Here is a 27,448-nt window from a genome sequence, read left to right on the forward strand (position 1 = left end):
TTTCACACTTGCCCTCAATTCCTTCATATTCTGTAATTGGAATAAAAGGTTTCACAATGAATTATATTCCACATCAGACTGAGGTTTAACATTTGAAAGCTCGGAAAGCACTAAATCAGGGCTTCACAAACACTCAAGTTCCACATGTGCTGTGCACAGCACAACCAAGGCTCCTCGCAATATGGAGTAGTGCTTCGTAGTTGATTAGCTTCATTAGCCCCTATTGATAGTTCAAACAATCACAGTTATGAACTTGGATTTCCCACCTAATCAATACTAGATTTATTTCTGATGTATGTACGTTACAAATACATTTAGCAGTACTGGTTTTGGTCTCTCTTAGAGGCCATTTCAGCTGCTGAAGAACCTTATTTGATAAAACAACATATACAGTAATATTTAAAACACTACTTATTTCTAAGTCTATAAATAAATTTGCATCAGATTAGAGTTATAAAGTTTCAGGTCTAAAATTATGTCTCAAAGTTCATTTGCACTGTTCTCAAATACATTAGATCTATTCTGTCGAATAATGCTTATATTGATCATGATCTCTAGTATGATAGCATAAGGTGTCACTGATATGGCCTTGATGCTCTATTTACAAACACTTTATGAATCATGCAGTTCTATATTAAAACAGGTGCATGTTTTAAATGATGTGAACTTTGGTAAAATGAGCTAAAATCTTCTCACTATAATTGAGTGCTTGCAGGACATCAGATTTGTCATGTGGGTTTAATTGTTCAATGTTTTGAAGTAAAATGATGAGAACATCCCTTTGATTTCGTTTACGTAAATTGTGATCTGTTGGAAGCTGGCACTGAGTTGTGTTGGAATGTTCTCCTCTTGTATCCAGCCGGTCGCTTGCGTGCTTGTTGGGAGCATGTCGTATAGTCAGTTATAGTGATAAGATGATTTTAACTCAATTGATCAGTTTGCATTATTTAAAACGTGAACCTCTTTTAATATATGACTCAGTCTGTTTAGCACTGTCGGCTCTACACAGTATGGCTGTTAAATGTATAGGTGCACAATATCAGAGCTTTATGTAGTGTAGACGAGAATAGTGGCCTACATGTACTGCAGATTTGTAGTTCCACTCCACCTTGTGTATTGGAAGAGAAATGAGCTATTATAAAGGAATTTGTAATAAAATTTATGGTCATAATAAATAATAGCGATATTGTGTCTTATGAGTCAGCCTGTGATGAGCTAACAATTCTGGGCTAAATCTGTCAAGTCACTTCTGGGTCCAAGACATTCTGTTGTTCATTAGTACAAAGCGTAGTCAAAATTGAAAAACCTGCAAGACTGACAAAAGTAAAGTAGGGGCGAAAGGAGGAGAAAATACCATTACAAACTAGCACAGTAATGTAATCAAGGTGTAAAGTTGTGTGTAATGTTTTGAAAAACCAAACCGAGCAGGTATGCAGTGTAAAAATCCCCATTTCTTCACTTTTTAACCTTCATCAAAATTTATTTGGAACCGAAAATCCATCAACACACCTCCAATCTTAAGATTCAGTATGTTCAGAAGAGGATATTATTAAGATTACAGGTTCCAAAATAAATTCAGTTCTTGCCAGAGTAAGATCTGATACTACAGCTGGTCCTGATGGGTCTCTGAGGGAGTTGAAAACAGCAAGATTACTGTGCCCCCTGGCAAATGTGAAGCTTAAATTCAAGAAGTGCCCAGAATTATTCAAAACAGCTGGACAGTACATATTCACAAGGGAGGGTGTGGTAACTATATACTACCTGATCAACAGTATCCAGACACCCTATGTAATGTGGAATTGAACTCTAGGTGTCACGAGAGGCAGACATGTATATATAAAAGGAGGCAAGGTGTATCGTGTTGTCAGTAGAGAAGCAGTCAGGGACATCCCAACCCTTCTAAACCTGCCCAAGTGGACTGTTGGTGTTGATTATGAAGTGGAAACGCTAAGAAACAACCACAGGTAAACCAAGACCAGGCAGACCTCATTTAATATAAAAACTCGCAAAAAATCAGCAGAAAGAATGGCTTCTGAATTCCAAAGTGCTACCAGCAATCCAGCCAGTACAATGACTGTGCGTCGGGAGTTAAAAAGAATGGGATACAATTATGCTAAGCGACGCTTGAGGTGGGGTAAAGAGCGACGCCGCTGTACAGTGGATGACTGGAAAAAAAGTGATTTGGAGTGATGAATCACACTATACCCTGTGGCAATCTGATGGAAAGGTTTAGGTTTGGCGAATGCCTGAAGAACGTTACCTGAAATCATGAAATGCCAACAATGAAGTATGGAGGAGGAGGTGGTGTTATTGTATTGGGGTGTTTTTCGTGGTTAGGGTGTAGCCCCCTTATTGGACTTACCCTCTTAAGACCCAAGGCCAAATTTAGACATTTTAAAAAACATTTTTGTGTTCAATGGGCTCATAGATAACAAAATGTGACAAATATGCAAAAATAATATTTTAGGTTGGGTGCAAACTTTGGCTATGGGGGCCTTTGGGTATTCTGTAAGAGGAGATGTTGACATTAACTTCATTTCTTTTCTGTTCAGGGGCAAAATAGACATACCTGTAAAAACTGTACATTTTTAATATTTTGGACAGGTGTTCTGGGGTTATTTTTGGTTGTATCATACATGATACATTCGGGACTAGGTCAAGTTTTGATATTTACATCATGCAGCCACCTATACCTTGCAGCAGAAGACGACACAACAATTACAAACAAAAATCAGGATGTATTGTGTAGGATATGAAAGGTCACCACAAGTTACACTAATTGTCTGAGCCGGATAAAAGATTAAACACATGACGTATCGTATATGATACATAGGATCGTTACAGTTTAAGAAAACTCTAAATGCGGAAGGATATGAACACATTTTAAAACGTTGCATGCTGCATACAGTAGAGGACCAGTTCGGAGACGATGATTGTATTAGCATGACAATAAATGCCATAAAGCTGCATCTGTGGACAGTAACATTCCTGAAATGGACATGCCTGCCCAGAGTCCCGACCTAAACCCGATGGAACACCATTATGATCAGTAAGAACGTCGTCTTCGCTCCAGAACCCAGCGTCCAACATCACTACCTTCTCTGGTTTCGGCTCCTGAGGAAGAATGGGCTGCCATTCCTCCACAGACATTCAGACACCTCAGTGAAAGTGTCCTCGGCAGAGTTAAAGCTTGGATCCTCTCCATATTAATGTGCAGTAATAGATAACGTGACACAGGTAAAGTCTAAGTGCAATTTCACATAGATGTCCAGATACTTTCGATCAGGTACCGGTAGTATATATCAAACTGGGGACCTGTTACCATATTTTTAATAATCAGATGTCTTACATAAAAGCCATCGATACATGATTGCGACCTTCTTAGAATTTTCAGCATGTCAAAGACAAACGTTTCATCATACTCCCTGGTACCCAGGTGAATACCTTGATTATTAATGGGTGCCTCTGGAGCACAAAAACTAAAGAAGAAAACTGCTCTGTTATATTCCTTGAAAGACTTGATGATTGACCTTACTTCAGGTAGTAATATACGAGGCGTGGTTTTTAAGTAAGGGTCGTTTTGTTGTAGACACTAGTAGTTCACACGTGCGTTGTGTGCCGGCATGACTCGGGAACAACAGTGCTCTGTTGCTAACCTGTGCAGTTCTGTTCTGTGCTTGCTCAAATGTTCAAAATTATCGACTCGCCCGCCCCGTCCGAGGTACGGTCAGTGATACAGTTTTTTTTTTTTTTTTTTTCGGGAAGGAACCTGTCTTCCGCAGACATTCACCGACAGATTCGCGAAGTGTACAGTGCTAATGCTATGACTGAAGGCAAAGTACATAAGTGGGTACGAGACTTCAAAGATGGCCGTGACAATGTCCATGATGAGGCCCGCTCCAGTCGTCCATCTCTGATCACAGACGATTTGGTGGCTTCAGTTGAAGCGAAGATTCGTGAGGACAGATGCTTCACAATAACAGCTCTCTCAAACGCCTTTCCTGACGTGTCTAGGTCAATGCTTTACAAAATTATTTCTGAAAACCTAAATTTTAGGAAACTGTGCTTCCGTTGAATCCCTAATCTCCTAATGGAGTAGCACAAAAGCTAAAGATTTGAGTGTTCGATGACGTTTTTGACTCGTTGTGCCGAAGAAGGTGACGATTTGTTGAGTCAGATCGTAACGCGAGACGAAACATGGGTTTCGCATATCACACCCGAATTGAAGCAACAGAGAATGGAATGGAGACACACATTCGACTGTAAACGTGAAGGCCAAACAGACTCTGTCCCAGCTCAAGATCAACTCTTGGTTATCGGAGCAGGCGGTAAGTTTCTATGAAGAGGGTATTCAAAACTTAGTTGTAAGGTATGGTAAGTGTTTAAACAAACTTGGCGGCTATGTTGAAAAATAGAGTAAAGTGAATCTGCAAATAAATGTGTTGTTTTAAAATATTCTTTCATTGTGTAGTTATTTTCAAACGGCCTTTACTTAAAAAAACACGCCTTGTACAAGTGGAATGTAGCATGAGCAAAACCGCAAGAATAGAACTTTGGATGGTATCCTATCTCCCCTGCATTATTTAATCTGGCAACTGATGACAAATAATGAAGTTGGTGAAGTATTTGGATACCAACCAGTGTACATTTTAGCTTTAGCTGACGATATTGTCATCTGGTCAGTCGCTCCTAAATATCGCTGCGAGTAGTTTATTAAAAGTGGACATATTTGCCAAGGAACAGCAATTACTGCAGGTTCAACTATTTTAGAAGGTGCACAGCCTGGGGAGCCAATCAACTTTCGAAGATGAAATTATATTCGACAAGACAAAATTATTACTTGTTTAAGAAAAGATCTGAATTTCCTAACTATTTCCTGTTTATTAAACCCAGACTAGATATTAATTTAGTCCGGTCCCGCAGTGTAGGAGGTAACGCGTCCGCCTGTCACCCGGCGGCTCCGGGTTCGATTCCCGGCCGGGTCAGGGGTTTTTAATTGTAAATGATTAATATCCCTGGCCTGGGGACTGGGTGTTTGTGTTGTCCTTAACGTTCCTTTCCTCACATTCAACACTTTACACTTCTGCAATTTTCAAATAAGCTACACGCAGGTGCAAGTAGGGGCAAAAGATCTTTCTAGATCGATGTCCCAAACAAATAGCTTTTTTTAATATATGAATTTACTAGTACATATGGCAAAGTTTGATTTATCCACTCCCTTAAATAAAATTCCATCATGTTTTCTGGCAGATATTTACAAATGTTTGCAGTCATTTGTTGCCACATGACTGCTCAATGAGATTATATACTCTCCCAGGAATGTTCAAAACTGTGTTTAATTAAGGTCGAGTGGAAAGTGCATATACAACAGTTCAAGATCGCCCAAAGGCTGCTCTGAAATGATGATAATCATTTGACCATCTGCAGCGATCTTCAGGCTGAAAAGAAGTATATTGCGTTATCTCCTATTGCACTCAATGAGGACACAACATCGAAGTTCGAGCATTTGGTACAAAATGAGATGAGGAAACTATCTTATGAAGCATGATGCAAACTCCGTCATAAGGGGAAAGGAGTTGAAGTTTATGGGTATCTTCTCAAGACTAATTCGTGGATCAACAATAAGAAAGGCTTGTCGTGATCAAAATGAGCTAATTCCAGAAAGGTGTCGAATCATCTCAGTGGTGAGATCGGCAACTGGAAGAGCCAACACACAATATTGTGCAGACACCCAGGATGTGGAAAACCAGAGACGTTGGGCCATGTGTTGGAGAAGTGTTCTAACGGTGAATTATTGAGAAACTTTGTCATCATAAAGTGTGCTTTACACTTGCTACATCACTATGAAAATTGCACTGCGAGAAAACACCTTGATTGACAGTTAAAATATGCACAAAAACACAGCTTATATAAGTAAAACACAATTAACCACTCATATTAAAAACAACTTGTCCTTGATAAGATAAAAGGTCTAAATGCCTAAAAAGTCTTTGGTTTTTTCTTCATTGTCACTATTTGACATCTTTTGATGTAAAAGATGTGTTGTTCATAAAACCAGCAGAAGGCCATCTATCATCCATGCATACCTCGCTTCAGTGAGAAATATAACCTGGACAGAAAGGCAAGGGCGGGAAAGGGTCTTCCCTTCAGAGTTTGGGGAATAGCTGTCAAACACGTGATAGCCATCATGAAAGAACTCAGCATTACTGAAAAGGAGATACGTGGCATCTGTACGAATATTTTGAAAGATTCTCCTTTACCTTTAGTCGTTTTATTCTACTTCCTAGCATTTTCCCGCTGGTGCCGTGCCGTGCCCACTGTTCTAATCTTGGCTCGCCATTTTGCACAGTCTTGGGCATCATGTGGTCTTAAGTCCAGAGTCTTCATATCAGCATCCACTGTGCCATGCCAGTGCTGCTTTTGGACGTCCATGTGGTCGTTGTTCATTAATTTCAAAGGTGTAGGTGAAATTCGAAACTGTTCTAGGTGCAGCACGCAGGACATGACCATGCCATTGGAGACGATTTTCCTGTGCCTTCTCAGTGTTGGATGCGATGCCCATCAACCAACGGAGCATGCGCATTTCCGTAGTGTGTAATTGGCGCTCTGTAGCTTTGTCAGCTGGTCGACATTCAACACCGTATAAAGCAGCAGGACGTACTACCATGGAGTATATTTTTGGACTTCAGATGTAGTGGCATCCTTCTGCCGCAGAATACGCCCGTGACTTCCCTCCATCTCATCCATGCTGTCTTCACACTTCATCCACGTATCCCACCATCAGTCTGTGGGCGAGATCCTAAATACCTGAAGCTTTCGGTCTTCGTTAAGGTCTCTCCATCAACTTAAATTTAGCCGTTGCTTGGGATGGTTTCCAGGTATTCGGTCTTCTTTTTTGTTCAGTCGAAGATCGTATTGTGAGAGACGCTTGTTCAATCTTCAACTTGGTGCTGCAATCCACTCCTGGTGGTATCAGCAAGTGTGACATCATTTACGTATAAGAAACTCCAAGGGACATTCCTCTGCAGGTCCCGTGTAATTCTGTCCATGACGAAAACAAAAGGCAATGGGGACAATGCGGAGCCTTTGTGTACACTGACTTTCACTGGGAAGCTCTCCGAAATGCCGTTAGCGCAACATACACGGTGTTCATGTAAAACATCTTGTCCAATTGATAAGCATTTCTGGTATACCATGGTTACAAAGTGCATACCAGATCACACAATGTGGAACACGGCCGAAAACCTTATCAAGATCAAGGATCTAATGGAAACTTGAAAGATCAAAGATGGCAGTATGCAGTGGCCGTTGTTTCTCTCGGTGCTTTTCAATTAGGATTTTGGCAGCGAAGATGGTGACAGTTGTCCCAGCACCCATGTCGAAGCTGCTCTGGTTGGTACTAATGCTGATGATGGCACGCAGTCGTCGATCAAGGATTCTCTCAAAAGTCTTCATTGTTTGCGACAGGAGGTGTATTGGATGGTAATTCCACATTCTGCTGGGTCACCTTATTGCTTGGAGATAGGCACAGTGATGCTTGTAGCCCAATCACTGGGAACAGAGTCAGAGTCAACTGTGGCGTTGAAAAAGTTGGTTAGCCAGTTGATCGCGGGTTCTTTTAATTCCTGAAACTTCCAGAAGTCTGCCGAAAGATCATCTGGTCTTGGCGCTTCATACTCCTTATTGTGTTGGTGACTTCCTCTGGTTTGATGTGTGAGATACGACCTGCTGTTGGATTACTATGTGGAATAGGAGGATGTGGGAACTCAATGTTGGAAATCTCTTCAAAGTGTTGTTGCCAACATCTGTGGATATCCTGTTTGTCCTGTAATCGCTGACCATCTTTGCCTTTTATGCACACACAGTGTTGACTTTGTTCTAGCTTTGACTAGCTGGAAAGTAGTTCTCTCTACTTCCTTTAAATACATTGTTGCATACAGGACATTATAGTGACTGCGCGTAGCCTCAACGACAGCTTTCTTAGCCTCACATTTGGCTATGAAATATGTTTCCCTGTTCTCTGGAGTCTTTTATGAAACCCAGTTTCTACATACCTTCATTTTTTCATGCACCTTTTCTTGGACTCGGGTCATCCATAACCATGTTTGCTTGTCAGTACGGTGAGAACTAGATTTTGTTGTACCCAAGGTTGCTATGGTGGTTGCGGTGACAGATTTTCAGAATGTGGTCCACGTGTTGTCAGTAGCATTCAGGTCGATGGGAGGAAAATTTACACTGCCTGCTATGGTTTCCTTTTGATCTTTAAGCTTTCACCACTTGAGTCTGAGATCACAGCGTCGAACAAGTATAAAGTCAGTTTGGTTGCTATAGTCACCACTAGTGCAGGTGGTTGATGTGCTTTTTGAAAAATGTGTTACCAATAACCAAGTCATTTGCCTCGGAAAAATAAAAAATTTTAGTTCCAGCATCATTTCGGATACTGTAGCCATTACCTCCATGACAGCTGTAACCATCCTTGGTGTGACCAACATCCCCATTAAGATCACCACAGAGAAGTAGAAGCTCATCTTGAGGAGACGCTGAAACATTTGTCTTGGAGCTCCTGCCAAACTGGTCCTTTTCTGAGTCACCACAGCCAGATTGTGGTGCATATGCAGAGAAGACACGAAGTCGAGAATATAGTGTCGATTGTAATTGACTTGAGGCAGTCTGAATAGCGCTTAATCTCGCAGGCTGGCGCAGACGATGATGCCAACACCATTCCTATTGAATATACCATGGTGAATTAGTTTATAGCTATCTCCGACGTCGTGAGATTTTTGGCCTTTCCAACATGTTTCTTGCACACATGCAATGTCCACTTTCCGTTCTTTCAGCATCGCTGCTAGTTTGCAGCTGCGTCCAGTAAGAGTCCCGATGTTCAGCGTGGCTATGTGTAAATGTTGTTTGCGTTGAGCTAGCTTCTTTAGCTGGTTCCGCCCTTGAGCCAGTAGCCCTGGTCCATTTGTCACGGTGGTCAGGCGAGGCGGACGCGCGTCCCTTTGGGGGACGTCCTAGAATTATCCGGCAAAATTGATGTAGACATGATTCATGGGTTGCGACGGAGTTACCGACCGGCTTGTCGCCACAGCCTGGCTTCCGGCATTTCAGAGCTACTGCCAGCAGGAATTTAGGCCACCCGTAACACGGAGACCAGACGCCTTTCATAGCCGCTCCTAACATGGAGAACAGACGCTAATTCTGATATATACCAATAGTTATGGACAAATACCTTTTACTAAGCCTGAGTACTAGGATGCCACTTCCGCCAGGCGCACTGTTCCGAATTCCAGCTTCTCCACCGTTGCTACCGTTTTGTGAACTTCACTCATAACCCTGAGCTGGGGCCCTCCCTATTCATGACCCTTGGAGAGAGGGTGTCCCAGTATTATAAAGCCCCCAAGAGTATGGCTGCTGTTGGTCCGCAGGTTCATTTCCGAGGTATCTTCACCAGCCCACATTTCTGTAGGCCCCCTGTCCGCCACCTGGAGACGCACCCTCTGGGGGTTGACACGCTCCCCCGACGGTCTCATTTACCTTTAGTACGCCACCTTTTAAATATTGCCATTAGAGTATAAATTGAGAGTATACTTTTAGGTATTATAAGATCTTTAGGTAATTACATAGATTTGTATCTGAGTCAATTTCTTCTGGACAGATGTTCTTTTTAAAAAAGATATGTACTCTATATATACAACTCCAAAGAGAAAAATAGAGGCCTGGTGACATTTCCTTTAAAAGTGAATGATAACTTGCATTTATTTTGTAGTGCACAACACGAGCGCAACGTCTTTAACGTACAGAGTAATGATTAAGTGTATGAAAAAGTCTGCCATCAAGACATTATAATACCTTTCACAAGAAGCCCTATGAGACACTTAACAGAGAAGACAAGGAAGCAAAATTAGAGGAACTTAAATTGACGTGTGTGTTCAAGAAGATTTACCTTTTACCATCGAGATCAAAGACAAAGGTAAGAATGTACTGATAGCTGTGCCCTTAGCGCAGGTTGCAAAGTGGCTATGTGCTTGACACGAGCTGGTAAGCCGTTCATCAAAGGAAAATTAATCAAGGATATTTTTATTGCTTTGGCAAAACAATCGACCCCTACAATGGTGTTTCCGCCTCAAACATCGCTAGCATGCCAGAGAGTAAGGGGTATTATAGACTTGTGGATGTGCAAAGTGCATTGCACGGCACAGTGCACCCTGTGAAGTCCTGCACCCAATATAAAGACTCGCATTCATTTTTTGTTCCTGCAGCATCATGTTCTCTGGAATACTGTGATCTCTTTAATGTTGGTGTACTTGAGACTATCTGCTCTATCATCTTATCTGTAAGCAATTAACTCGAAGCATCATTTTTTTCTTTTCATTATCTAACGCAAATAAACGAACAGTAATAATGTAAAAGAAAGTATGTTTTTTTTTTTTTGAAGGTTGTTGCTGCTTTACTCTGCCGTAGTACTGTGTATGGCCTTCTCTGGCTTCGTTCAGGTCTCCGACACACTGCAACATGCTTGTGATCATTATATTGATATCTTGAGGATGAAGATCCCCATTCCATCTGGACAACTCTAACGAGGCTGGGCGTATATTCGGAGGTTGTGGACGTTAAAAGGTACCAATGTATGTATAAGAAGAGCCCTGTTCACATATTTAGGTGCACTTACAGTGGATGGAAAAATCTTGTACATATGTATTGTCACTTTCTGAAATACAAAAACAAAATCGTCATATAATAAACATCAATTAAAACAAATGAAACTCTCAAAACCATGTAATTAATCCAAATGACGAAATGCTCAGCTATCATAACAGCTATTCTGGCAGATCATTTGTTACTAGGGACATGTTTAAGTGGTTAGATTTAGTTTAGAGAGAGAGCGCGTGTGTGTGGTTTTTTCATTGGTTTGTTTATAGGAAATATGGCAAGTAACATAAGACTTTTGTTTTTGTGTGTATTATCACATATGGAGTTAGCAGAACTCTGTCGTCAGCACCACTCACCACTCCAGTCGATGCCTGTCGTCCTGGCAAACCAAAACAATGCTAGAAAGACACGCTGAATGCTGACTTGAAAATCACTGGCCTTTGCCCTGAAGATTCATATTATCGTGCAAATTAGCTTTTCAAAATTTAAAATAATGCACCCTGCACCAATATGGGATGACACTTAAAAGAAGAAGAAAGGTAAAAAGTTAGACTTAGCAACCTAATACCTTCGGGGTTGAAAAGAACAAGAATTGACTAAGGAGGTTCGGAGAGGGTGGATGAAAGTGAGGAGCCTGGCACAAGTAAGTGGAAGCAATATCAGGACTCAACTAAGGGATCCGTGGTCGCCATCCCACGCTCCCGAGTTCAGAGCCCGTGTACCCCTTTTAATCGCCTTTTACGTCAGGCTGGGGATACCGTGGGTGTATTCTAACGCCTCTACACCAGGTGGCGTATGTCTCAGGCCACTGTAAAATAGTTCATAACTAAAAACAGGTAGTGATTTCCGACGCCAAATACGGGGAATGGCCCTGCGATGTCGATGGCTGCTATCCTCTCGAAGGGCGTTCTGACATTGTACTGCTGAATCTGGTCCCTACTCTGTGTACAAGGGACTCGGCTCATTGCTTCAGCAGACATGTGTTAACCTCTAGGGATTTCCTCTCAGCCCATTAGACCTTATAGGTTGGGCAACGCTTAGCGATATCTTTCAATGCTGGTTGCTGTCCCAACGTGACTTTCCGCAGGGTCGTCCGCATGCTGCTCCCTTAATGTGGTGCAATCCCAGCCTTCCGCTACCATATTCTCATGGCTCGGATGTCCATTGTGCTGGTCTACACCTCAACCTTCTGACAGCGCGTACAATTCTCAGAGCGTCTGCGTTTCAGTGTTCCCTTCCCTGTCTGTGTTCGGTGGTGAAGTCATATTCCTGCAGGCATTCCATCCACCGAGCAGTCTGTTACTCAAGATTAGTTAAATTCAGGACCCACGTCACGAAAGAATGGTTTATGTTCAGATGGAACTACTGGCCGAACAGGTATATTATGGAAAGTGTTCCTGTGTCTTCACAATGGCCTGTAATCACGGCGGGTCACGCAGTAGTTCCTAACGGCCTTGGATAATGTCTCGCTCTTAGTAAGCTGTCACATTTTCCGTCCATCCTGAATCTGTGACAGCACTCCACCAATTCCTACATTGCTGGCGTCAGCGTGGACGACGAACTTTTCTCTCCAGTCTAAGATAGGTGCTGAACACAGCGACTCCTTGAGTGAGTGGAATGCGGTCTCTGGCTACGGAAACCATTGGAACGGTCTCTTTCCCTCGGTGAGCTGTGGTAGTAGGAGCCCAAACTGAGAAAACGTGTCAACTTTCGCTTGTCTTTCGGCACAGGCCACTCTCTAATGGCTTCTAACTTTTCCGGATCGCTGGCTGTTTCCCCCGGTGATATAATTTGGCCTATGTATCGTACCTCCCACTGGAATAATTGGAACTTCCAGGGTTCATATTCAGATGAGCACCTCGTAGTCTCTGGAACACTTTGCGAAGGTTTTCCAGATGCCACGGGAACGTGCGTCCTACCACAAAGACGGCATTCAAGCAAAACAATTTTATGTTCAATAACAAAATCTATTGTGAAAAGAAAGGATTAACCATTATCAGAAATAATACCGAACATTTAGCTAAATAACGCCGCAAACAAATTCTTGACCACCAGCGTTCTAAGCAGATCTTACACTGGAGTAGGTATGTTGATGACTTAATATGCACCTATGACAGTGACGTCACCAACGCTCAATACTTAGACACCCTGAACTCTTTATACAGGTCAATGAAATCCACAATGGAACGAAAAACAAACAGGAAGAAGAAAATTATTTACATCATAATCACTAGAGCTAAAGATTAACTTGCAATGCAAAATATACGAGAAACCCGCTCTAATTTCACTCATAATAGATAACAATTCGAATACCCACGAATTAGGTCTGAAAACATTGATATACAGAGCAAAATCCATACCAATGAACGGAACGGGTTTTAACAACGAAGTACAATCAATAAAACAAATTGGGAGATAAAACAACCATCCCCTTTTAACAGTAGACCATTTATTAGAAAACAACGGAAGAAAGTAAACAAACCCCCACCCGGAAACAAATACCGTATATAATTATCAATTTCGTGAACAAGAGCATATGTGAAACAGCTAAAAACTCAGAAAACAAGGTTTAAAAATGCGTTTAGAAACAAAAATGCATTAACAAATTCAACTTAAATATAAATTATTTTTTCCAAATCGGAAGTATATGAACTCAAATGCCAAGAACCAAACGGAAATGCCACATATGCCGGTCAAACAAAATGTAACTTCCATCATTTCACCGACATCAGCATAAATATCGAAATATTACACAGCAAAAATAATATCAAATCATTAAATATAGCCTAAAAGAGGCAATGGAAATACATATCGCTAAAAGTCAACCAAAACAACCTCAACGATCACACACACGCCTGAAAAATTCCCCGCTGTTCATTCTACGAAGTCAACATATCGATCAGACACGTTCCCCCATCCTTCTAAAATGTAACCTTCATTAAATCACTAACGCCGAATGAGACATTTCAAAACCGTTTTCCCATAAGTAGTTTCAAAAGTACAGACCAATATGGTGTAACTATATTTCCACCGAAAACATGATAATCGGAATATCACCGGTGAGACAAACGACCTAGTGTGACGTCCATGATCGTGAGACGCAATCAAAACTTGATGGAGGAGAGGATGTTCAATGGCAAGTTAAAAAATAGTCAGCATTTATAAAAGCATTGAAAGCAGAATTTTAACGGAACATTTGCTTGCACTTGTTCGTAATAATCACTCATTCTAAATCAGTAACATTTAAATAAGAATAATACGTGATTTGATAGAATCTGTCTTTCAGGATTGAACCATGTCATCCTGTTCATATTTTCTTTTCCAGGTATTTTCTCGTATTTCTTAATCTTGCATTAGCCCGAGATACTAGAATCCTTAAAAGTAGAAAGGCAATATATGTTCTAAAACAATGGGTGCTGAGTCAGCATTTGTCCACGAAGTTGAGTAGTAAGGCTATGCCGGTTTTGACGCGAGATCATTGCATCTAATTGAGTAGTAAGGCTAAGGTTCTAGATCATTGAACGCTGAATTTGCGAACGAGTGCTTATGGCACCATTTGTGAGGTTATCACATCATGCACATACGTACGAGGGAAATGCTAAACTCACGGGCGACTTTAGAGGAGCCAAATCGGATGGAACCATTCGAGGAGCCGAGTCGGAAAGTTATTGACTGTTAGTTGAGGTTATGACGTCATATCCTTACGTACGAGGGGAATGCTAACCTCAGACACTTTGGAGGAGCCGAGTCGGAAAAGTCACGGGCCCCTTTGGACGAGCCGAATCGATTGGGCGCCCATGGAGGAGCCACAAATCGGCTCCGTGACCTGCAGATGAGGATGAGACGGCATTATGACGTGTTAACCTAACGTTGCGCACGAACGCTAACCTAACCTCACACAGGCAACTCTTGGAGGAGTCCAATCGGTAGTTGAGGTTATGACGTGTTAACCTAACCTCAGGCGGGTTCCCCGTGGAGGAGCCGAACTAGTGAGGTGACTTTTAGGTATGGTTAACACGTGTTTTAACCTAACCTTGGTCACGAACGGCAACCTAACCTCACATATAGACTGTTTGACGTCTCCTCCCGTGGAGAAGTGACAGACCTGTGACGTAATAAGCGCGGGCGATTTAAAAATGCATGCTTATCTTTCAACCGAATGCTCAGGCCTTCTCCTGACAGCTGTGACGTCACAGCGTGGGTGATTTGAAATGCGGACTGCTGGCTAAGGGTGCATGACGTTATAACCTAACGTGCATCCATTCCTTGTCCCGTTTCTCTACGGTGTTAGGTTTGTGGTGAGATGATATTTTATCGCCGCATGCTCTTCCTGACGTCAGCCTCATCAGGGAAGATAATAAGATAAAGTTAATGACATGATATATGATAGTAGGAAGGGAGAGTGTAAAACCCGGTAGTGGCACTTAGCCTTCTGTGGAATAGCATCGAGAGGTCTGCTCAAGGCTTTACGTCTCGATCCGACGGACAAATAACTATTATCAGATTTATATGCCCTCACTCCACATGAGTACTGCGAAGAGGATTGGAATTTAATCACCGAGTTCGATAGCTGCAGTCTCTTAAGTGCGGCCACTATCTAGTATTCGGGAGATAGTAGGTTCGAACCCCACTGTTGGCAGCCCTGAAAATGGTTTTCCGTGGTTTCCCATTTTCACACCAGGCAAATGCTGGGGCTGTACTTTAATTAAGGCCACGGCCGCTTCCTTCCCACTCCTAGCCCTTTCCTGTCCCATCGTCGCCATAAGACCTATCTGTGTCGGTGCGACGTAAAGCAACTAGCAGGAATTTAATCAAGGCATTTCTGGCGCATAATCTAGTAATTAGGAATTGTATACGGTAACACCGCCTACCTTACCCTGCCAGGCTGATTGGCTCAGACGGTTGAGACGCTGGCGTTCCGTCGCAAACTTCGCAGGCTCACCTCATACACGAACACCGTAGAGAAACGGGAGAAGGGTTGGACCTGTCAAGATCGAGTTTTTATAACCGGATGCCCTTTCTGACGTCAACCTGATCAGGGAAGATAATAATGTGAAATAAAAGACAGGATACATGATAGTAGGAAGAGAGAGGGTAAAACCAAGTAGTGGCACAAATACTTCTCCTGTCGAATAGCATCGAGACATCTGCTCAAGGCTTTACGTCTTCATCCAATGGACAAATAACTATCAAAACTCCTCCTAAAACGCATTTCTACATATTTGAGCACCTGTGCCAGAGTTGACTCTGTTTCTGGCCTTGTACCTCTTTTCAAATTTCGTAACAGAGCTGCGAATGAAACACATTGTTCATACTTCATGTGTAGTTGTATAATAGCCGGACTGAGCATGTGCCATACTAAGGTCACGTTGTTTTAACATGCAGCGATCACGTCAACATGGTTGTGCATGTTTAGACTTGTTCTCTATCAAGGTCACTCTAGTAAACTCAATCCTTTATATATGCTATAAGTGAGAATATTTTCTTTAGTCTCTAAGATACTGTGATAGAGTAGAGCGCTTTATTCCATCATGACAAGAACATTAATACTTGATGTACAAGGCTTTAAAGTGAACGGCAACAAATTTGTGGTTAAGAGGTGGCTGTGTTGGATTGCACTGTGTCGTGGGCGCCAAAACTCGTCAGTTTAGTATTTAGGCCACCTTTCCATTACTGTTTGCAAACAGATGGAGACAAACAGCTGACACAATGGATAGAAAAAGTAGCTCTGCAGTGGGAAGAAAAAGGAATACCTTATTGCTTTCTAGCAATGATCATGAACGCTCATTTGTCAAGAGCAGGTCTTGTTTTTTTAAAGAGTTGTGAAAAGAAGGAATGGTTGTGTATCTACCATCAACGTGTGAAATTATCGACATGCAAGAATCAGGATGTCCATCATTTAAAACTCTTCTCAAGGAGCATAGTGGAGAAACAAATAAACAGTCTTCACGCAATGTGTGCATGCTCTTCGATAGGTTGCGTCGCAGTGCATGCCGGGAGGTAAACAACATATTGAACCTTTGTGTTTCAAGAAATTAGAGTCTTAAAGTTACCATGTGGAGCCCCATGAAATTGCTGTGAGAAGCTTCAGTTATTGTTACCTCGCAGAAGCGGCACGAGGCGGAAAGGTTGCCACTTTCTTTCTCACGCTGTGAGACGTGACGTCACTCGCACGTGCCAAGAATGGACGGATACAACCAAAGTGTTAGTTAAATAAATATATTGAAAGGAATTAGCAGCAAAACTTATATAACAAACGTCCTATAATCGCATGTGAGACAATTGGCTCATTAGTAATAAACACTCTAGTTCGCTAAACAGTTTCCAAGGGAAATGAGCAAAAGGACGCGCTGGTCTGGTCAACCTATTTCACGTCATCGGAATATAGTGCCTATCAAATGAGGTCATTTAACCAGTAAATCTATTACGTGATAATTTTAAATGTTCATGAACAATGTCACTAGTAATTTAGTAGGTACTTGGTTACAGTAAAGCCTGCCTCAAATACATTTTCACAAGGTCGGAAAATATATGTAAATTTTCTTGGCGGCAAAGAAAAATGCCTAAGAGAGGGGATAGAAGGACGCGCCATCTTGAAGTCACCCTGCATTGGATCGTTTGAACTCGAGAGAGAATGTCATACGGTTGGGAAATTTATCGGCGATTAACAGACTAAGTCCAGCATAGAACTTAGATTTTGGCCGATGTGCCCGGAGTATTGTCTCCAAGTGGAGATAGTTTTTGTTCATTAGAGAGTCTTAATAACATGTGAATACGGTTCTATCTAGGCCGCAGTAGTATTAGTGAAGTTTAAATAATATTGTGTTGAAAAGGTATATCGTGTGCGGTCAACAGTACAAACAGTCGTGTTCGGTCCGCGAAAATATCGAATGAAGGGTATTTCTCTTTTTTGTGCATTTATTTCAGGAAAGCAACAATGGATAAAATTAAATGTGTAGCCAGAAGAATCGAAATGGCTAGATAAATTACCGGTGAGTTGCTGGTGAACTAACGAGATGGAAGCTGGCGTAAATTTAAGGTAGGTGAATTGTCACCATCATCACCTATATTGTTTCATGATGTCAACTCATATATTTCGTTTGGTTAGTTGTGACGCAGTTTGGTCTCCCATTTATGTAGTGAAATTTCAGAAATATGACGAAAGGTCATTTGTTTTTATGCTTGGATAAATTTTGGCAATGTTTACAGGTATCGTGTGATGTGTTGAAAATAGTCAATTTGATGGTTATGAAACGATATGTCTAAAGTAGATGATCATTTCCGCGGCCCTATTTTTCTGTATATTGTGGTGCCAAGTTAATATTTTTAATCTGATGTAAAATTTTATGTTTGAAATTATGACGAGAGAGTTGTGTAAGAAATCCGTGATTACCCATTTTCAATCGAGTGTAGGCATGCTGTCGTGTTGAGCAATATATATTTTAGTAAGGAGAGTTACGAGGCAAGATCGATGAATATCTGTTACGAAGGGAGTGCTATTTTCTTTGTCCGTTTAAACTGTATATAACTGACAATAAATAACAGAATATTTTGTCAGTCATTTCTGTGAAGTCCAGTTCAGAAATACGAGGTTACGTTATGTGGAGATGTTTCATTATCAGAGTATTTTACGTGGTTATGCGTTGTGGATCCTAAAGATTGTATTCCATTTTTATGTCGTCGAGTTTTGTCGTGTTCTGAAGCAAGTGGTTTAAGTCTTGTTAAAATGTGAGTTGAGGTAGGATTTTGGTGAATCAGGTGATTCGAAACCTGTAATTGATGCCGAGAGATTCTGCGTGAACACGAGGGATTTATTTGTGTAATGTTTAGAGATTGAAATTGGGTAGATTTCACATAAAAGTGTAGGTTCGCGATATGTATGAATATCGAGTGACATCTTAAAGTAAATGTCTGCGTATAGTCTGGTTAAGCCAGGAATGTCGTATTTGTAAATTTATCAGCGAGACTGGATATCATTTCTTTAAAGCTCAGTTTAAAGGTGTGTAGAACATATGGTTCCCATGAAAGCGGAGGGGTAGCTCTTTCCGCTAGGCAGCTGATCGGGGAGTTCGACTTGGGAGATAACGGCATCTTTGTGGGCTGTCAATGTGTTAAAAATCAGACCGTATTCTTTAGAATGGTGTTCGTAACTTGGCAAGAAACGAATTGAAATTTTCATCAACGAGTAACGCGTACGTTATTAGATCGCATTCTCTAATATTACTTCGTTTAACAGAGATCTGAACGTATATTTGAAGCAACGGAAGTTGGAGTATAATGAGCGGATTTAAACCATTTTCAGGGTGTCTAAAATAGAGTCATGGTAGTTATTGATTTTATTTTTGAGGGATGCACAAAGCCTTATTTAAATGTCATGATGGGAGATGACATAGTGTTGGCTTATTTTACGTCGTGTTTTGCTTATGCAGATTTTGAGAACTTAATAATTAGGGTTATCCAAGTGTTAATAATTGCTAATGATAATTAAACTTATGGTGTGACGTCATGAAACAAATATAATAATGGAAAGCAATAAAAATGTATTTTATTTCCAGCTATTACGACGCTAAACATTATAATATAACTTCGTCAGAATTTGAGTAGGGACTTGTTAAAGAAACCATTCGTCCGCGGATTTATAAAAATAATTTCAATTTATTTAGTAAACTCAGTGGAAACCGTATTTGAGTAATAACGTAAAGCCAAGTGATTAACTTGAAAATGTATTCTGGAAATCGTAGTTTATTTTGCTGGGAAAGTTCAATGGTTAAAGTAACGATTAAGGGAATATGTCCGAATGCAAAGGATTTTACTGCCTCAAAGTATTGTGAGCGTTGTTGTTGTTGTTGTTGTATTATTTGACTTGGATTGATTGAGCATTAAATGTGCTGGGATTATTAAAGTGGAAACCTTTGTCATCAACTAATTTAACTTAATTGTGTTTAGCCTTCAGCTTAGAAACTTGGATGGTCATGGGGTCATCAACCTCAGTGACTTAGATTAAGGCCATATGCCATTATACCATCATTTTCCTTGCGGTCATCGTCCACAATGACTTTAAACTAAATTTCAAAGTTAGATGCTGGTCCGTGACATAGTTGCAGGTCACATCGATTCAATTAAGGGTCCATACCGTAAAACCACTGTGTGGCACATACCGATTGGACTGCGTTAATTATACCAAGTGTCCAAAGTTCGTGTTTCGAGGGCTGGATAATCACGAATCATTATGATGGTACATGTATTCTGACATGGAAGCCGAATTTAAGGTTTTCCAGACTTTCTTTTCTTCATTCGTAACTTGTGACAGTGGTTTCTAGTAAGGAGGCCCATCAGGCAGTTAAGTCAAAGCTTCTCAAACCAGTACATCTCTCCTCTGCGTTGCAATTATTGTTGATTATGTTGATCGAACAAGAGAAGTTCGAGTAATAATGTATATTTATATTTTCGACTTAAATAAATCTAAAATAAATCACAATTTTCTTAGATTGGTTCTTTCATTTGGTAGATAGATTTAAATTACTGAAACCCGCCTTTTGCCTCAGCAAGTGACGAAGAATCCGTTAACGACCCAAGATATAGATCTCATGCCAATTGCTGACAGGTAAGGAAGGTAGGTATCCTTTATGGAGCTCCTAGGGTTCAGTAAGTAAATTGCAGTTTCGAAATGACGACAGTGTGAAAGAAACATTTGTAGAGTAAAGACATCATGTCATTTCTATTTGATACTAAGCGTAACACTGTTGAAAAGGCAATCTAAACATTTTATGCTTGCAAAAATAAACCAAACAATTTTACTGAATAAGATTTGAATGCGTTTCCAAAACATTTTTCGTCTGTAGCAGCTAATACAGTAAAGAAGATCTGGGGTACAGTGCCTCGTGAGTGGACTCAAGATCCTGTTTTGTCAGAGCTAGTTTACATAATGAACAAGTGAGTTTAGCTAGGAGACCTTCAGTCAGACAGTGCCGTACATTTCATCTCATTAAACTGTATCACAGATCTTAAACTAACGGGTTGTCTTCGCTTATAAACACTTATCATGGTTGCAAAAAGAGTAAGCAAGCTGCCGTAGAGAAATGTGAAGAAACGTCCTGGGAGAAAGCATTCTGGGCATGAACGCATCAATAAGGTGATTTATCTTCTTCCTTTTGAGCTTCATCTTCCTAGTTACAAGTACTGTGGCCCTGGAACTCGACTTGACGTCCGCTTGGCACGTGGTGATCCTGGTATTAATATGTTAGATGCTGCCTGCAAAGAGCATGACATTGCTTATCGTCAAAATAAAGACGTGTAGCTGATAAAAATCTGCTTCGTAAAGCTATGCAGTGTGTGACGTCACCTAATGCTACAGTTGCTGAGAAGATAGCAGCACTTGTTGCTGCTGAAATGAAAGGAAAACTGTTACTAGGTGATGGCATTAAACACCAAAGACAGTTGAAATAATCTGTGTAAGAAAGGACAGAACAGATTTACTTGAAGAAAGAAAAATGTATTGTGACCTTTCGCGCATCTCTGAATTCTGGGTTCTGGTTAAAAAGTTATGCCTCAACTGGTGTCACGCGAGATGCAAAAGATTCCACTCAAGGGGCGAGAAGGTTTGTGGCGGCATCAGGAAGAATGAACTCGCCCCACATACAGAACACACCCTTGTGCACGATGCAACATTGCATCAGGGTATAGCTTGCTAAACTAGCGTCATTCGGCTGCGTGGAGTGAGCATGAGCATCACGCCTGTTTGTGTCTTGTTGGTGTAATCAGTGTAACCTTCTCACATGCATAGGTGTACTAAAACTGTGTGTGGTGTAAATAAATCTTATTATCCATGAGGACTGGTTTATTTATGAACGATGTGGAGCTGTCTACAACCAAGACACCATCCATTCGATTTGTGAACTTTCCTTCTCCGTGGGGGGTGATGTGGCGGCATCAGGAAGAATGAACTCGCCCCACGTACAGAACACACCCTTGTGCACGATGCAACATTGCATCAGGGTATAGCTTGCTAAACTAGCGTCATTCGGCTGCGTGGAGTGAGCATGAGCATCACGCCTGTTTGTGTCTTTTGGTATAATCAGTGTAACCTTCTCACATGCATAGGTGTACTAAAACTGTGTGTGGTGTAAATAAATCTTATTATCCATGAGGACTGGTTTATTTATGAACGATGTGGAGCTGTCTACAACCAAGACACCATAGGTTCATAGAGTTGGGTCACAGTATCGCACCGCTTGATTTATTCAGATCTGACTGATGTATGGAGATATATTGTAAATTAATAACTTAGCCTAAACCATCATAATATTGCCTTATTCTATCAATGAGAAATCTGAAAATATTTCTTTTCGTGGAAGGATGTTCCGTTTAATAATCAATATATTCGGAATAATAATTACAATATTAATGAAAGAAAAGCAACACAAGTGGACGTTAACAGACATTGAACATTCAATTAATTAAAAGAAAACAATACTAATCCCCGACTCTTGTTAGTATGTTAAATCATCATGTTCCCATCATAACATGTTGGTCGCAATAATAATAAGAAGAAGAAGAATATTTAAAATTCACAAAAACCAAAAGAAAAATCAACATTCGCTTACTGAAAGCTTAAACAGATAAGTCCATCTTTCATTACATCTGTCTTCTGGTTGATACCCCGGTAGTTAAAATTATGGAATCTTGTTTGCTTCGCACACCTATTCAATGACTTCAAAATGCATGTCCCGTTATTACGTTGAAATCATTTTAATTCATCGAAAATCTAGCTAAACAACTTGAACGCACCAATAACATGTTCATATCGTTATCGTTCAGGTCAATAAATGGTCAAAGCAATGTAGGACAACGTTATGATCCTTCAAAACATTAAAGTGGGCAATAAAAATGAAATCAATCTCCTCTGAGCTCCATCAGCAACTGCACCTAAGTAACAAATATCTGAAAATACAATCATCACCAACAATAATGACTCAAGATTGACGGTGACTCTGCAGCCCTGGTGTCTTCCGTGAAAGAAACCTGAAAAATCTACTTCAGCTCTAAGCACCAAATCTATAATCTATAAGAGGACATTAACGAGCAAGAAAATCAATCTACACACTACTCACAAGTAAAGGTTACACGTTCCATCTGTGACATGACCCGCATCTGCATGGTGTCATCAACTAATGAAGATCTTATATCATCCTCCGATATTGTACGCAATTACTTATATTGTATTTTCAAATAAAGAATCTTTGACGATCATCATATAAGCGTCTTCAAACCTCGCATTTCTGCCTATGTAGTCATTACTCATTATTGCAATCAAATTCATATGCATGATGAAATCAGTCTTCACTACAACAAATATCACCGGTGCTTTTAAATTGCATTATTCCATTAAATGCTTAACCACAATGAAACATTTTCAACGATCCATACAACATTAATTTTCCTTATTATTCGACGACTTTCTCAATGTCAACGCGATAAAATCACTATCACACTCGCGAATACTACGCCTAATATAAAATATGATCGTAGATGACTCTAAATCACGCACATATAATTACTTCACGATTCTTTTCAAAACACATGTCCGAACCATAAATTAAACTGAATTTCATTTACAATGACACTACCTTAACACATGCGTCATCCATGTTTAAAACTCACCTGCATAACTCTTGCTAGTGGCCGCTCAAATTCCCATAATAAAGCGTACAGCAGATCGTAAACTTCAGGATATTTCACATTAAAACATCACAATATTCCTATCCATCGTGAGGTAATGATTGACGACTAAACGGTTGCATTCAAGTTGTATATCTAGGCATGTCACATTTTTTGACATCATGAAATTATACTACTCTACTTTAAGCAGCTACATAGCAGGATAAATAAGACATTCATTTTGAGTACTTAGCAGCCTTTGACTTCAGGAAGAAGACACCTCTCATTTTCCGGTCTTAGTTTTCATCCCTTGGTATCCATCCCAACATTCCTTAAATCCTTCAAGACCACATTCTGATTTAGCTCCACATTTTGGGATTTACGAATATCTCGTGAATTTGCTCAGTGTTATTCGACATCGTAATACCTGAAACTTGTAACATACTATTAGTATAATGCTATGAATATCATGAATATCATTTACAATATTACCAGCCAACACTTGCCTTAGTATTTTAGAGAGAATTAGATATATATCTTTCCTCTTTACAATAAATTATTCTTATTACTATTGACAATCTCGCAATTAAGCACACCTTTTTATATGATTCCCTTCCAGATCGTGTGCAACCCTCCTAATGCTTACAGAATCCTTTCAACAAACTATATTTTTCCTTTTAAAATCAAAATCTAATGCAAGACAGCAATAATAAAAGTCGGTTTTCGTTTGAAGACTCTTTCAAATTCCGTAGCTTTCCATACGTTTTTGACGTTAAAAACAAACCTCTTTGATACAGAGTGCTCCTAGAAATCATTGCCATCTGCAAAGGAATTTATTTATCAATCCGTCACTTGATAGTTTAATGTGCCAGTCGACTACTTCATCACGAGTCTCGATTATCGAATTATATCGGACTGGATAGATAATGTATGGCCATCATGCATAAATTGAACTTTTCCCATTTGATCCAACGCATTCCATGGCCTCCGATACACATTTCTGCCGTTGATGTTCCTCGCCATTTATTTACATTTTTTTATCTTCTGTCTCGAGAAACTGCAATGTTTCTTTAATTCTGTATCTCGTGCTACGACATCCTATCATCAACCGTAATCTAATGAGATACCATGAGGTTCTGAGCTTATTATTTTGCCGGTACCTTCAATCCGTTGTCTGTTATTTATTTGGTTGAGCGAGTTATTTGAATTTCTGATATACTTGGGCGTGTAGCAAGTGGACGTACGATTTCATTAATTCATATGGTTTCATAAACTTCCAATGTTTCCTTTAACTCTGATCCAACATTCATTCGAAGGTTATAGTATATATACTAAAATAAATACGATTTGTGAAACATAATGCAGGTGGTGTTTGATTTTTTAATATTAATCCTACCCTATACTATGTCCTAAATTAACTAGTATTAATAATGTTGACTTGCAAGTTTAAACTTGCCTAATGCAGTAGAAGAAAGGAGATGTAGAGGTTCCAGAATTTAAAAATTCAAGTACACATTCTTATTAATCCATGGATTGAAGTTGTTATTAAAACCAAGCGATTTGACATACAGTTTATTTCCACGACGACAAATAACACGTTCGATTAAATAGTGATCAAGATAATTTGTTTTCTGCAGTTCTTCGATATAGAATCCTCCTTCAACAGGCCGTCCTGACAGATCGTAAAATAAATACTTAACTGGATTAGCAAGCTTAACACTCCTCATTTGAAAAATTTCTCTCCTCCAGTTAGGTGTGTATCCTTTTGAAAAGATAGACTTGTGTTTGCTGATGCGAACGAAATCACCCTTTTAAAGCGATGGCGGCGCGGATCAGCCGTTTTGATTACAAGATGAATAGAATCTAAGCGCGGTGTATTCTTAGTAACAAGACGTGGCTTCGTGCCGATAGTGCGATGAGGTGTATCGTTCTAGGTAGACACGAGTCTAGGTAGCAGTTCAATCCAAAGATAAGAAACTTGAGCTGTAAATTCTTGCCAGATCACATTGTTTTGTGTGTACGATTAAAGCGTACAACACTTGCCTTGAGATTGCTGTATGTACAGTAGTGATGAATGCCAAGTAACTTGAGGTAAGAGGAAACATCCTTGTTGTAAGACTCTTTACCTTCATCGGTTTGAATAAGCCTTGAACAGCGGTTTGATTGTTCAACAACATATTTAAGTGCGTCTTTGACTTGAGCTGCTGTCTTGGAACACACAGCTTGTGCAAACGCAAACTTAGAGTACACACCGATGACAGTAAGTATATACTTATACTCCTTATTGCTAGAGGCATATGGAATCATAGATCATCTTTTCCGCGTGTAATAACGCGTCTGCGACAGTAGGTGCGACGTGCTGGTTTATGTAATTCGTGTGAGATGCTTATCTTTACAGGTGATCTTGCGAATTTCTTAGAATTATAATAGTTTTACGAGTAAGTTAGGGTCATTCCAGTATCTTACGTCTACGTACGGCAACAGAGGCTTGTGGATAATATTAAGACCTCGTGCAGTCGGTTGATGTGACGGAAACAGCTTAGAAATAAATTCTCGATTCTTGCGACTCTTATTTGTATTTACAGCTTCTGTCATCTTGTAATTACGTCGTGTTGCGTCAGTAGCAAAAAGTATTGCTTTATACTTTTAAAGATCGTCTAGTGAAATTATATCCTTGACGTTTATTCGTGAGAAAAGAAGTTCTAAGAGACCTTTAGTAGGTTTATAGGTAACACCTTTTACGATGACACTGTTGGTATTAATCGTAACATGTGCATTACCTATACAGAAACATTCGTCTTCAAAGCGAATACCGTCGGTTGTGTCAGTTTGTTCTGTAAAGATTTTTTTGTATAAGGAGCAAAGAGAGATCCATAAGTATTTTCAATAGACGTCTTAAACTGATTACTATACTCCGGTGTGATCATAGCCTCAGACAAAGAAGGTGTAGTATATGTTTCAGCAATAGCATATGTAGTTAAAAACTTAATTAGCTTAGGTGATGAAGTATAGTTAAGTTCTTCTTCCACATCGTCTTCTTTATCCCTATCCTGCTTCTACTCTTCCTTATCCTGCTTCTCTTCTTCTTTTTCAGGCTTTTCTTGTTCTTGCTTCTCTTTATCACGAGATGTTTGCAGAGAAACAGAACTTGTAGTAGGCTTGGGCAATGAAGTAGAATTTAAAAATTCTTTCAGTGGTGTACCTAGTTGCGTTTTCAAAAATAAATCAGAGTCTGCTTGAATACGTTTAAGCTCTTTAAATGTTCGTCGAATATTGTTTCGAGCACAGATTATATGTTTTGTAACCTCTTTGCTGGATGTTGTCATGATGGTGGGTTGTGATCAAGTGAAGTCTGTAACTCTGTGTTGATGCATATAAAATGATCATAAACCTTGCGATTCCGTCCATAATGAACATCAATTTCTTTATCAATGACTAAAAAGCTGTAACGATGTGATGACCAGCATGGAGCATACATACGTTTAAAGGCATTGAATGTCATACCAGTGTTAACATGATCATCATACACAGGTCGCATGTTGCGCTCATCTTGCCGAAAAAGCACAATAATATTTGCGTTGTCGCGTACCAACTGTTTAGGCACACGAGAATATGTTTGACATAAATAGATGCAATCTACATATTTATGTCGTTCCATACTAAAGTATGCACAAATAACGATTTTCTGTTCTGTAGCGACATCGTCGAAGATTATAAGAGAATTCGGAAGCACATCATCCGTTGATGGTACTTGCTCATGTGCATTAAATTGAAACTATTTCAAACCATTTTAACGAGATCGTGCATTACAATTTGACTTTACGAAAACGTAAATATTCTCGAAGCGTACACCATTCAAAGGGGTAACGAGTGTGAGTAAATGATTTGTCACCCCGCATCCCGATGGGCCACTTAAAACTACATCGAATAGTAGAAGGAAACAACGTACCAGTAGTAGGTAAGAGATGTGGCACTGTGTCACTAACAGGTAGTGTGTCTTGCTGCTTTACAATCTTCATGGTAATTGAATAATAAGGTAGCCCATAGTAATATAAATATCAAGCGAAACAAGTAACTGTCAGGTCATAAATCGCTCTTGACGAGTATACTCGCGTACAGAATGCTGAAACAAGTATAT

Source organism: Anabrus simplex, chromosome 3 (assembly GCF_040414725.1).
Source record: "Anabrus simplex isolate iqAnaSimp1 chromosome 3, ASM4041472v1, whole genome shotgun sequence".
Classification (NCBI taxonomy): Eukaryota; Metazoa; Arthropoda; class Insecta; order Orthoptera; family Tettigoniidae; genus Anabrus; species Anabrus simplex.